The sequence below is a fragment of the Phyllostomus discolor genome, chromosome 4 (assembly GCF_004126475.2).
Source record: "Phyllostomus discolor isolate MPI-MPIP mPhyDis1 chromosome 4, mPhyDis1.pri.v3, whole genome shotgun sequence".
Taxonomy (NCBI): domain Eukaryota; kingdom Metazoa; phylum Chordata; class Mammalia; order Chiroptera; family Phyllostomidae; genus Phyllostomus; species Phyllostomus discolor.
In genome coordinates this window covers 172,357,486-172,371,237 of record NC_040906.2, presented here as the reverse complement: position 1 = coordinate 172,371,237, position 13,752 = coordinate 172,357,486, and the positions used below count along the sequence as shown (strand labels likewise).

The window sequence follows — 13,752 nt, the reverse complement described above, 5'->3', positions numbered from 1 at the left end:
GAGGGATGCGATAATCTCTTTTGATTCCACATCCTCCTCTAGCTGCACTCCCTTTCTCCACTTCAAGTAAAACCAACTCGAGTTGTCTACACTAGTCATATCCCCTTTCTTACTTCCCACTCTCCTTCCTAACTAGTCTTCCCATTGAGACTAGCAACCTGCTGTGGACAATGTTGGCTACAGCCTCCATATTGCTATTCCAAAGGCCAAGTCACTGTCCTCATATGACCTGACAGCTCATTGGAGATTACTTTTCTTTCTTAGCCCCAGGACACCATTCACCCCTATTTTTATTGTTTTCTGTTTTTCCCTCATCTTATCTGACCATCTCAATGCCTCTGCCAGAAGGAACTCTAAATGTTGGATTGTCCCTTTCTCAACCTGGGAGTTTCTTCCCTTCATGGAGTTTAATACCATGTTCATACTGATAATCAAGAGGTTTTGAAAGAAAGATTTTATTTATTTACTTTTAGAGAGGGGGAAGGGAGAGAGAAAGAGAGGGAAGGAAACCAATGGGAGAGAGAAACATTGATTGGTTGCCTCTTGTATGCAGCCCAACTGGGGACTGAACCCCCAACCTAGGCATGTGCTCTGACCGGGAATTGAGCCTGACTGGGAATCTAAATCACTTTGGGAGACAACATCCAACCCTCTTAGCCCCACAGGTCAGAGCAAGAGATTTTTATATAAAACTCCAATTACCTATACAACTGTCTACTCAACATCCCCTCTAGGACAGGAAATGGCTATCTCACACTTAACCTAATAGAACACTTAATTCCTCTTGTTGTATTCATTTTTAAAAAATTTTCAAAGAAAAAACACAGAGCAGGTACTATAGGCTTCATCAAAGCTAAAGAGGTCATGTATTACTACATATATTTGAACAATATGCAGTAGAAATAGCTAAAAACTCCAAAACACAGGTTTAGATATGTATTTCCTTACCACATATTCTTTCATATAGGATGACTTAGGATGCCTATGATATGATATTTTGGTAATTACTTTGCTTATTGGAACTTACAAAAGTGGAACTTTAATATGCAATGGATACATAATCTTAAACCCGAACATATGTAACATATGTTTCTTTTTCAAGTGTTGAGGAAATTAACCTCTTGCTGATGGTCGAGAACTATGCAATATGAACTAAAAGTATAACTAGAGAAAATGGACAAAGTTTTGAAAAAATATAGAAATATATAAAGGCACTTGGAAAGCCAAAAAAAAAAAAAAAAAGGTCAGTGAAGAGTTAGTTAAGGAGACAAGATGAGGAGGACAGAAATCCAGAGAGGTAAGCCTGAAATCTGGGGCCTCTGTCTGAATTAGGGGCCACACCAATTCTCAAAGGGGTAAAAGAGGAAGCATCAAGAAGCTTGGGGCACAAAAAATAATGTAATAGGTAGGCTGGAGGCTGGAAACCCTCCATGATTTGTGTGGCGACTCAGAGAGAGCTACACTATAGGAGTAGGTGCGAACAGTACAGTTCTCCATGGCCTGACGCATACAGCTTCAGATCACCTCTTTCTTTGAAAAATGAATTAAGGATGGTCCAAATTGCTGGTGCCCTAGCTGCCTGCCAGAAGTAAAGGTAAGTTTTCTCTGAAGAAAGGTAACATCATGCCAGGCCTCAAAATTTTTCTATAACTGTTAAAAAAGTAGAATAGCTGATATCAATAAAAAAATGGGTACATAAACAGGTAATATACTATGAAAACAAAATAAAATCAAATACCCTGAGAGGGAAAAGCAGATGACAGAACCCAATGCGCAGGGGACCCTATGGCACAATGCAACTATAGTTTTTATCTGTGCATTATAAATGCAAAGAACTACAAATTAAAAATTAAGATTTTCTTCCCCCAGGGGACTATAGAACATAAAAGGAACTAAATGGAATTCTATATCTAAGAAATACAGTAATTCAACTTAGGAGTCTAAAAGGGTAGAGTTAAAAACAGATCAGACACAGCAAAAGAGAGAATTAGAAAAGAGAAGTCAGATCAGAAGAAAACTAACAACAAAAGAGAAAATATTGAAAAAAGGGTAAGAGTTATAAAGAATCAGTAAATATGTCTTCTAAAATATGTGTAAATGAAATTCTACAAAGAGAAGAAAAATGACAGAAACAATATTTTCAGAGATAATGGCTCAGAATTTTTCAAAGACCAAACACATGGTTTTAAGCCATTTAGGAAGCATGCACATTTCAAAGGGGATAAAAAAAACGAAAAGAAAACTATACAAAGAAACATTATAATAAAAAGCTAAAAATCAAAGACGGAGAAATTTTTCACTGTAGTGCGAACAAAACAGATTACATTTTAAAGAACAATTAGACTGATAAGTGACTTCTCAACATAAAATAGAAAGTAGAAGATAGTACAAGAAATAACCATTAACCTAGACTTTTGTTCCTACAGAAAATATCCTTCAAGAATGAAGAAAGGTGAAATAAAAACATTTTTAGAAAACAAACACCAGATACACAGAGTAATTTTTTTACATTTCAGTTGAGCTAAATGGTCACATATATGCATTACGACTTGGAGACTATGCAAGATAATTTCTCAACAGTGGTCACAGGTTTTGTCTTTTCTAAGAAAGCTCCACTTTTCAAGACACCGAGGACAAGTATTGTTTAAAAACAATTCAAATCAATTTAGAAACTGATGGGAGGCAGAGGGGTTAAGAAGAAGGAAATAGTAACACACAACAACTTATAAATTGCTTGAATTTCATCAAGTAAAATCTGCACAATTATTCAAGGTCAATGCTACTTATTTTTATTATGTTAAAAATTATTCCATGTGAGCTAATTTTATAAATGCTTTTAGAGTACATTGCTTTTACATCTGATTCATTTTGCTATACATATACAAATCATCAGTGATAAAAGCCTAAAAAAGATGACTCTGAAGCAGCTGAATGCTCTGAGTAGTCTGAGTGTAATTTAACTTTCTTGAGGGCAAGGAAAATTTCTTAACCACCCTGTAACTCCTGTAGTACGCCCAGCACGCAACTCTGCACACAGTGGGTGCTCCCAAATAATTTACTTAATGAATAAAATTATGAAAGACACAAGACACAAGATCCTTCATCAGCTCACTTCCAAATGAGAATAATTTCTTCTCATTTCAAGTTTGTTAAATAAAATTATTCTCATTTCAAGGTTAGAACTAGTATATTTAAGAATTTCAGTCTTCTCAACTTTAAATAAAAACCACTCTGATGAAATTGCCTTCAGGAAAATCATTTTCACATTTTACATGTATTTGAATAACTACTAGATATAAGATAAAAAGGAATCCCCTTTGGAAATTTAGAAATTTCTCATGGATTTAGATTATAACTGAATTACTTTCCAAATATGTTACTGGCCTGGTTTTAAGAGTGCTTTCTATGTATCAGCATGTAGAAAAGGCTACCAGTGTTATATGCACTCCAAGGAGCATGAAGAAAAATACAGGACATAGCTATGGCACAAAGATGCATTCAGCAAGTTGGTAAATTAATTATTTACATGATATTAAAAGTCAGAAATGTAGTTATGATGGTGAAAAAATGCCCAATAATGAGGATATTCTATAATTCATAGTCTATTTTGGCTTTGAGGAAATAAACAACAAAAGAATGGGTAGAAAAAATTAATAATCATGTATGTATAAATTGTTTAATCTGGGTAATTAGGAAAAAGCATGTGAATAAAAGAAATAATAGGATTGATGAATTAATACAAAGTCTCTTTTTTCTCTTTAAAGAAAAAGGTTATGTTTCTCTGGTTTTCAATAAGAACAAACACACAGCTGAGTCAATTTTAAAAATAAAAATAAAAATCAATAAAGGTTTTAAAAGTCACATATAATTGTCTACTTTAAAAAATATCATTGATCTTTAAAAATTTAAAAATATCACTAGTCTTCTGCGTAACTCCTTAACGTTGCCAGTTAACAGGTAGATATGAAGTAATTTTCCTCCTAAAATGCACACATCACTTAGATTTATTAGTTGAAACTACTGAAAGATTTGTTTCTTGAGCCATCTTAATGCAAGTGTTCTTGCCAAGGTGTCATTCCATTCTTGCATTAACAAATGGGATCAAATAAATGGAATTCCCCACCCCTCATTCATGTCTCAAAAAGTCACTGACTGCTGGAAAACAACAGAAATTTATTTTCTTCTGGAAATGAATCAGAAGGCAGATCATCATTTGGTAGCCAGCATATGATTCAGCAGAGCTTTGTAGGAAAAAAAGTATAAAGTTGAAAAACGACCCCAAAAGGGCTCTGGAAGTAGTGGACCTTTTCCTCTTCCTGGAATCACTACCGGCAGCATCTATGAACTTCTGACTGTGTAACTGAAGAACCCACCACGATGACAAAGTAGTGACTTCTAAAGAGCAGCCAACAAGCACTTAGGTACCAGCAAGTACAGGTAGGAGAAATGCAAATGTGTGACAAGGGTTTATATGGCCAATGATGTGATTAAATGAAAAACAGGGCATGGATACTGACTGTGACTATTTAGAGAATTTCTCAGAAGAGGTAAAATATATTTACAAAAAGTGATACTTTTTCTGTGTCTCATGAGATTGTGTTTTGTAGTTTTTTTGTCTTCACTAAGCAATGGTTACATAAAAAGCAAATGATTTCTAAACTCAATATTTTTTCTGGATTTGAAAAGATGTTCCAGTAGGTGATTTAAACAGGAGGAGGAAAGCATCTACATAGATGCACAAAATTTAGAAACCAACATCTGAAATTTCATGCATCTACAAATGATCATCTTTAAAGATCATTTAAAGACTCCCAGTTCTGCACTCACTTTTATAATACTGAATGTCTCCCATCAATGGGAGACAATCGCTCCTGGCAATTACAGAGTTATTATGTAATAAAAACTGTAGTAGAGCATTTTGTACTTATTCCAGCTATTAAACTAGAAAGTTCTTGGAAGTTTAGAGGAATTGCCTTCTTTTGAGCTCAAGCTGCCAATATGTGATGCTTTTACTTTCTAAAAAGGGAACATTTCAAATAGAAGATGGGAAAAAAAGACCAGAAAGTACCAAAATATTGAGTTGAAATCTACGGTTTTCATTTCTCTGAATGCTCTTGTAACTCATGGAAGGCCTTTTGTTTTTATACTTTAAGAAAGCTGTACATCTGTCAGTGGTCAAAAAGATGGACTAATGAAGAGCTCCAAGGCTTTCAGAAGGAGCCTCAATAGATGGCTCAGGTCAGCCACCGGTCTTTACTAGCATTTATGATTTCCCTCTCAAAGCCTCTGAACTAAAGTGTGCTTTCATCTTTCCACCATTTCCAATATGTCACCATTCTGTTTGATTTGTTTTGTTAAAAAATGAGCCCAAATTTGGAGAGGATAGGGAGATACCCTGTCTTATGGATTCATGTGATTTTCTGTTATGGTCTACTAAAAAAGAGTAATGCACAAAAATGCAGCTTTACATGTACTTGATCTCCCTTTGGACTCAAATCTCTTCAACAATTCATGTTAATTATTTTTCAAATCTAAAAGAATGGTTTCATTTTAAGACTTCAACACTGGTTTTTGGCAGACAGCTTTTTCAATATAGTTTCAACTCTTTGAACCTGTCCCCATAGTTCATTTCCCACCGTCTGAGCTTCCAAGCTAGCAGTGGCCAAAGGATTGAAATGAGAGTGGAAGCCCATAAAAGTTATTTGTTTAGGGCTCCACTAAACAGGTTACAGTAACAACTGTCTGGTCGCACCCAATTTGACAGTTTTACACAAACTTAGAGCACTGCAATAAATTTAAGAGATTGGGGGGAGAGGACCCTCATTCTTACACCAAGGTAATCAAGAAAACAGGAGATTGGGGGAAAGAGGCAAAATATCTGGGACAGAAAATATCTGGGATACATACCAGTTTTGTTTTATTTTCCCCATTCCTACCCCAAACAATCCAGGTAACTGCAGCCCTAGGTGACTCGGCTCCCTCTCCTGTCTTGTTTGTTTAGAGGGGAAGTAGTGCTATGGAGTGAACTTTGGCAAAGAGAAATCCAAACACGAAATAAATCGTGGTGAGGAAAGATGCAGCAACTGTCTAGGTAGTAAATGGTTCCTCCATGGACCGGGAGCTAGTGGCATAAACTGGAGACCTGAGGGGAACATGAAGCACTGTGTCCAGAGCTGTGTTGTGATTGCCAAGTGGGGTGAGGGTTGGGAAAGGACTTGAAGCACAGCTGTTGTCATGTAATCTTTATTATCTTGTCTTTGATAAACTTTTCAAATGTGATGTCATTCAAGATACACTGAACTGTAAAAGCAAATGTTATGAAAGTATCATAAAAATATCTTCAGTGTCACCCACCTGGCTTCTCCCGCCCCACCCCGCCCCCCTTCTACTTTAACTTTTAAGGCAAGTCCAAATTACCACTGTCTACAGGAAGGCTTCCTTATGTCCTCCTCATCCATTGCCATTAGAAAATATTAACCTCTCCTCCCTTACTTTACCCATGTTTTCTTTATGACACATTCCTTTCTCCTTCGTGGTGTACACAGCATGGTAGTCCTTGAAAAGATTACATTAAGCTAATTTTAATACTTGGGGACTGAAGGGACTTATCTAAGAAAAAGAAGATAAAAAACATGCATAGTAAAATGATAGCAAACTCACAATTATTAACAACCACACCTAAAACAAAAAGAAAAACAAATGAGGTAAACAACTAGAACAGAACCACAGAAATGGAGATCACATGGAGGGTTAGCAACATGGAGGGGAGTGGGAGGAGGAGAGAGGGGGAAAAGGTACAGAGAATAAGTAGCATAGATGGTAGGTGGAAAATAGGGGGCAGGTGAGAATAGTATGGGAAATGTAGAAGCTAAAGACCTTATAAGTATGACACATGGACATGAACTAAAGGGGGGGGAATGAGGGTGGGAGAGGGTGTGCAGGGTGGAGGGGGGTGAAGGGGGAAAATGGGACAACTGTAATATCATAATCAATAAACTATATTAAAAAATACTTTGGGGCTGAAAAGCAGAGAGTGCATACTACTTCTTTTCAAACCTTAAACATCAAAACTCAGTTTTGCCAGAAAACTGGAAAGACAGGGACCAAGGGGAACACTACAGAAAGTAAATGTTAAACAAAAAATGAGACACAAATGGAAAATATCATTCCTTATTTTACTTATTCCTTCTCAATATGAAGGATGATCAGGAACAGGTGGCCACTAATATTATTTTAAAAAATTAAACAAATATTATTGACCATAACATAACTTCAAGGGGTTTATGAGATGACAGAATAAGAGTATATTGGCCACTATCATGACATTTCATTACAGGAAGACAGTTTGTTACTGAGCTTGTGCTTATTCCTAGCCCTCAATGCCTTTAGGTAGCTGCTTATATTAGTTTCTTGAATATTCTTCCAGTTTTTAAATAAATACTTATCTGTCCCCGTTCCTGTTTACACAAAAGTCAGCATAACATGCATACACAGTTCTGTATCCTGCTTTTACAAAAACTTACCTATCTTGGAAATCTCTCCACGTCACTATGTGCAGAGCTTCCTTCCCCTCCTCTCCCTTCCCTTCCCCACCCCCCCTACACCCCCAAGTCTTTTTTTTAAGGAGAAGCATATTATCTCCTTGTGTGGAGGCACTGTAGCTTATTTGTAGCCTTTTAGATGAATAAACACTTTACTTCCAATCTTTTCCTTTTATAATTAGTGTTGTAATAGACACCCTTATCCATGTATTCTTTCATTGGTGGGTAGAATACTGATAGGTAAATAGATTTATAATTTTTGATTGATTCAAAGTCATTTGAAATTGTTCACCAGCCTTATAAAGGACATGTTCAAATTTTTTAAACTGGATTTAATGTATTATATTGTTTAATTTCAAAATATGGTCCTGAGCAAATTTTGAATTATCATGGTCCTTTAGGTGACCTAGCAAGGGTCACTGACTTTCAGAAAAGGAGCTTGTGCTGATGAGTGACAAGAACCTCAAAATAAAAACTAATACTATAAGGTGCTAACTAAATGGAATGTCATAATAAGCAGGATTGTTATCTTTCTCAGATTATTCCAACCCTTGGAGCAGTTTGAATAAGTCAGTAAAGTATAGCCATGTTAAATATTTGTACCCTTAAATAATTCAGATGGAGAAATATTTCAGTGCAATATCTACTTAGTCAGACACATATAAAGCCTATAAACTCTCTGTCAAAATGAAGTTCTATTCTAACAGCCTCATTTCAACTTGGCACAAGGAGTAAAAACATAAAAAACAATGCAGTTGTAATTTTTAAAAAAATCCTCAATGAGGTTGTCTATTGTTACCTCATAAGGAAATACTGTGTTTTCTCAAAACAATTTATTTTTCCTTGTTAATTATTAATTAATAAGATATTACCACCAAATGAAGAAATATGATGTCTCTTCGAAGAAGTATCTCTTATTATATCTCTTATTATTAATCCTGAGGCACACAGAGTCAAACATTACTTTATTTTCATTTGATGAGTGAAATAAAACAGAACAAATGAGAAATCAGTATTTAATCCCATCATTAAAAACAGACAAGTATTTCTCAGGGAGGACTTCTCTGTTTCACAAATAATTTAACCTGTAAGTTTACCAAATAAACACCTGAAGAGTGTACTTTGAAATCGTTAAATTACCTCACTGCCCTGGCATTGAAAAAAAAAAAGTAAATACAATTTTTTTTAAAAGCAAATACAAAGTTTTGTGTATTTTTTTAAAATCAACATTTTGCTGGGAGGCTTAAAAGACAGTTGACATAAAAGTTCCAAAACATGGGTAAGAGCACCCGTGTAGGTGCTTACATGTAGTAAGAAAGTACATATTTGAGCAACTCTGTTGTCAGAGTTCAGGAAGGTAAACAACTAATGAATTGAGCAAAAAGCCTGCCTCCCCTGAGAGGAAACTGGATGACCATGGACGCGTTACCACACAGGAAAGGAAAGAGATCGAGGCCTAGCAACTTCCGACTTAGCCCAAAACGTCACTTCAGATACTTTGCTGTTTTACTACAATATTAAATTTATCAATTATTTTAAAATGTCCTATACAGGGTCCTGCAGAAGTCACTCCACTGAGTGTGGTCGGTAGGGTATGTAACTGTCTTGCAGGAGATTGACAGCAACTTGAACATTTCACCTACAATGTCATATGGTGTGCTTGAGTGTGATGTTATGTTACAGAATTACATGCTTATGATTTTGTACTAACAAACTTGGTATAGATCACCAGCCCATAAAAAGGGGCTTTATTTGTGCTGCATCCTGTATTTTAAATGTTAACATTACCACTAGGAACCCCAAAATAAAATTTGACTGTTACATTAATGCTACTTTAAGGCAGAGAAATACATTACAAAGAAATGTTGATCTGAGACCCACAGTTTAACATCTTTTTGGTCAATCACTTCAACTAGCATATAACCAAAACAAACCTGGAAATATTCACTGTAGACATGCACTGTGCACCGTAGGTTAAAAGATGCACCCTGCATTTTCTGAGCGCAACACATATAACTTTACACGGAAATGGTACCTGGAAGCGCTGGCATTTACTGAGACCTATTAGTCACCCTGAACGTTACTTTGCCAGATTGCATTTCTGTGCATGTTATCCTCCATAAAATCCTACAGACGAGGTAAAGAAACAACCCTGTCAAGGTCAACACCTTTGCTTACTAAGCTCAACAGCCTGAAAATGACAGGAACTATTTAGGTCATTGCAACTGATTGTAAGTCATGTAAGAAATGAAAATTACTAAAAAGATAAAAAAAGTTGTGTATTAGGTTGAATTACATGAAACTGCTGACATTTGACTGTTTTTGATAAATGAAAGTGGCAATTCGTGTAGTTCAACTTGATATATTCCTGAAGCCTGACCAAAAACAGAGGCATTTATGACCAAGAGTTGATTCAAGGAGATTTAAAAATTGGAACAAAATATTTTACAACTTAACATTTAAATAAAGAAATAGTGGCCCTGGCTGGTGTGGCTCAGTGGATTGAGCTCCGGCCTGCAAACCAAAGGGTCCACAGTTTGATTCCCAGTCAGGGCACATGCCTGGGTTATGTGCCAGGTCCCCACTGGGGAGTATGTAAGAGGCAAGCACACACTGATGTGTCTCTCCCTCTCTTTCTCTCTCCCTTCCCCTCTCTAAAAATAAATAAGTAAAATATTTTTTAAAAAAAGAAATGATCTTTTTGTTTCATTTTGAATTTTAATTGAACAGACTCTACAGAACTGTGTTGAAAGATAAAGTGAATGCACTCATCTGACAACAGATACCACTTGTCTAACAGAGCTAAATTCGCCCTCACGGTGTTTGTGGACTTCAGAGCTGATGTGTATGGCTATTCTGTGTGAGATTATAATTTTAAAATATACTGACCTTTTATATGTCTTATGAAAATATAACATCATAAATTAAAGCAAAAATCATACATAGTTATAACTTTTACAAGTTTTTGAAAAAAATTCTTAAATCCAATTAACATGTCTATTCAAATATTTATTTGTGTGTTCATATATGTACATATGTGTATATATACAGTTACAGATTTAAACATCAGATACATTTTACTAAATGCTACATATTAGGCTACTTTGAGTCATTAAGATTTTATTTCTTTCCCAAAAACAATGTAATTCAGCCATCTAGTGGTAAGGTATAAAGCTATCATTTCTCTGTATTTTATTATACTATGAAAATAAGACTAGAAGTATGGAGGGGGATTGTTTAAATTTACTGGTCTTTTACTCTGGTGAGCTCACGGAGCTTAACCAAGAACTCAGAAGCATTTTCTTAGTGGACCTTTCAAAAGTCATATTTAAATATTAACATGGCCAGACATTAATTTTTAAGTTACTTTTATTATAAGTTTAATGAGCCATATAATCATAAAATGTTCTACCAAAAATTCTATTACTTTAACAAATAAGTAAATTTGGCCCTAAATTTGACAACTTTAGCCTATAGAAAATAGTCCAGTGGGACTGGTACTAACTATACATTAAGTCACAAAAAATATACTAAGTGCTATCATAAAGCTCTGTGGGAGCTGAGGTGGAGGAATGCTTACTACACCTGATGACAGCTTCCTGGAGATGTTATTTAAGCTAAATTTTCTAGTGTAAAATTCACCAGATGGGCAGGGCGGATTAAAACACTGATCAATGTGTTTTAAGACAAAGGAAAGAGAACGTGGCACATTAAGAGAACACTGACTAATTTGTCATGGTTACAACAAAGTTTACATGTGAAGGTGAGGAGAAACAGCTAGAGAAGGTGTGGGAAATGTGAGTAGAATGTTTATAAAAAGCTGTGACATTAGCCTTCTCTTCACTTCCTGTGCAGTGTTCTCTCCCATTTCTTCAATGTCCACCTATAGATGGGCTCCTTCCAAATCCATTATCCATACCAGATCTCTCTGAAATGCTATACTCATACAGGTCAAATAAATAGCTGACATCAAACAGGTACTTCCAACTCTACATGTTCAAAGATACAACCCTCATCGTGGAAAGGCCTGCTCATTTTCTTATACCCCGAATCTTAATGCAGTCACGAACCTTCAACAGACCAAGTTCAAAACCTGAAAGTCACTCCTTCAGTCCCACTCCCCCAATCAAATGGAATATAAGATTCTGAGGATTCCACCTCTTTACTGTATTTTCTAAACACCTGGCTTCCCTATTCCGTCTGAGACTCCCGAGTTTACTCCCACATCATCTTTTACATCAGGACGATTTCAACAGTCTCCTGATTCCTAACTCCCTGTATCTAGTAAATTTCCAACAGGGTGTTGAAAATATGGGTCTGGAGAAGAGGCAATGTGATCTTAGGTAGAAACCAGATAAGGGGGAAATTGGCATGTAAATAAATGGGGAATAAAGTTGTGACAATGACTGTGACCATCCAAGTAGCCCCTGTAGTACAAAGAAGAGAACCAAACACAGGCCCTTCAGGAATTCCAACTTTTACGGGACCAGCAAAGAAAGAAATCAAGGAATAAGACAAGAAAGTCAGAATTGATAAGGAGACAAAGGACAGGGGTAGTAAGAAAGCCAAGAGAAAAGTGAGTTTTGAGAAAGAGTAATTTATAAAGTTAGACATTTAGAAGAATGATAATGTGACTCCTAAAAATAGATCACTGGGCCTAGCAAGTTGGAGTTTCTGGTTGACCTTATTAATGATGGGTGCCAAGAATAGCACTGGAGTTGTAAAAGGAAATAGAAAAATATGGAGCAATTATCCACGAAGTATGGCTGTGAAAGGAGAGAGAACAAGAGAAGAGAAGGAATTACAGAGCTATAGGAAGACTTCCTTTCTCAGTTCATAGCAGTCAAAGTCTTGACTATGTTAAGCAGTTTACACGAGGATGTGGTAAGGATAGGATGGAGAATAAATGTCAGACTAAAAGCACCATGTGAGATAGAGGGGGATGAACTCAGCACACAGGAGCTGGACTGCCTTGGAGAAAGAGCAAGGCTCCCTGAGCTCTGACAGGGTAATAGTATGCATAGTCAACATCCCAGATGAAATTAGAGGTAGAGGAGAGAGAAATTTAAAAAGTTGTTATCTAATGTTTTCTCCTATTTTTGAAACAAGAGGCAAAGGGAACTATTTCATGGTGCAGAGGCCAAGATAAAAGAGAGGGAGGTGAAGTATTAATAAAAAGAAGTTGACTATTCAACTGTCATGTGCTACTTTACAGTGTTAAAACTCCAATCACTAACAGATGAAAAAGAATCAAATAGCTCCTTCATTTCCCAATCTCATATTCTCATTTCAAACTCTTGAATCTTCAAAGTAGTTTAACATTTGCATTTCAGAAGTCAACTGTACTGAAAGTATAATGAAAATGAACACAGTGCTTCCTTTTAGAGTAGACTATGAAATATAAACCTCACAAACTCCATCTCCTTCAAAATTTCCATTTCTCTTTCTCCTTTGTAAGGAGTGGTGTACAAGAATCAAGTAGGTCACTGTAACCCTGCATCTTAGTCAAAGAAGTAGCTAAGTAAAATACAAGAGGTGTTTTTAATAAAGTTGGCATCAATTACTCCCCAAACAACATGTCCTTCTAAAGCTTTAGAAGCCAAAATAAACATACTGGTGCTCCAGAAACAAAAGAATATCTGATGAGACAAAATGATCAGCTTATAAATGTCTCAATAATAAGAGCTGTTATTATTTAAAGGCTCTAGTATTTTGTTTGTGCTTTTTAAAATTTAAAGTTTTATTTAAAGCTAGTATTTAGTATAGAAAAACTAAAATGGACAGATTTTATTCCCATTATAAACAGGAAGTAGTCTCTTACTGACTCTTACTGACATACTAACTCTTTGTGTTATTCAAATTTCTCTTCAATTTCCTCATCTTTAAAGAAAGGAGATTGGTCAAAAAGATCTCTAAGAATTTTCAAGCTCTCTGATTCTGTAATTCTTTCACAACTTATTTTACATGGAAATTCCAGATTCAACAGTTCTACCCCAATCTCTACACTGATTGGGTGCACCAACATTAAGTTCAACTATGTATTTATTTCCTTTTTTAGCTCAGTGTCTGCACTAGGCAATGGGGCACTTTTGGAAAATAACTTTCTCCAATTTTAAGTCTACCTACCCTTTTCGACAGCTGCCCTTTGGTTCACCTTTGTTAAAAGCAACAGTGCTATACACTTCCCCATTCAACACTACTGCGTGGAAAG

The 13,752-nt window shown here is 35.8% G+C and overlaps 2 protein-coding genes across 4 annotated transcripts in view; one reads left to right on the top strand and one right to left on the bottom strand.

Moving 5' to 3' along the window:
• NT5DC1 (5'-nucleotidase domain containing 1) overlaps positions 1-13,752 on the bottom strand; it is a 118,386-nt gene that overhangs the window by 64,029 nt on the left and 40,605 nt on the right. The window lies entirely within an intron of this gene.
• The window catches only part of COL10A1 (collagen type X alpha 1 chain), a 35,199-nt gene continuing 25,520 nt past the window's right edge, over positions 4,074-13,752 (top strand). The window contains exon 1 of the mRNA XM_036024599.1: positions 4,074-4,437. The gene's annotated coding sequence lies outside the window, so the exon portion shown is untranslated. The remainder of the gene's footprint in view (positions 4,438-13,752) is intronic.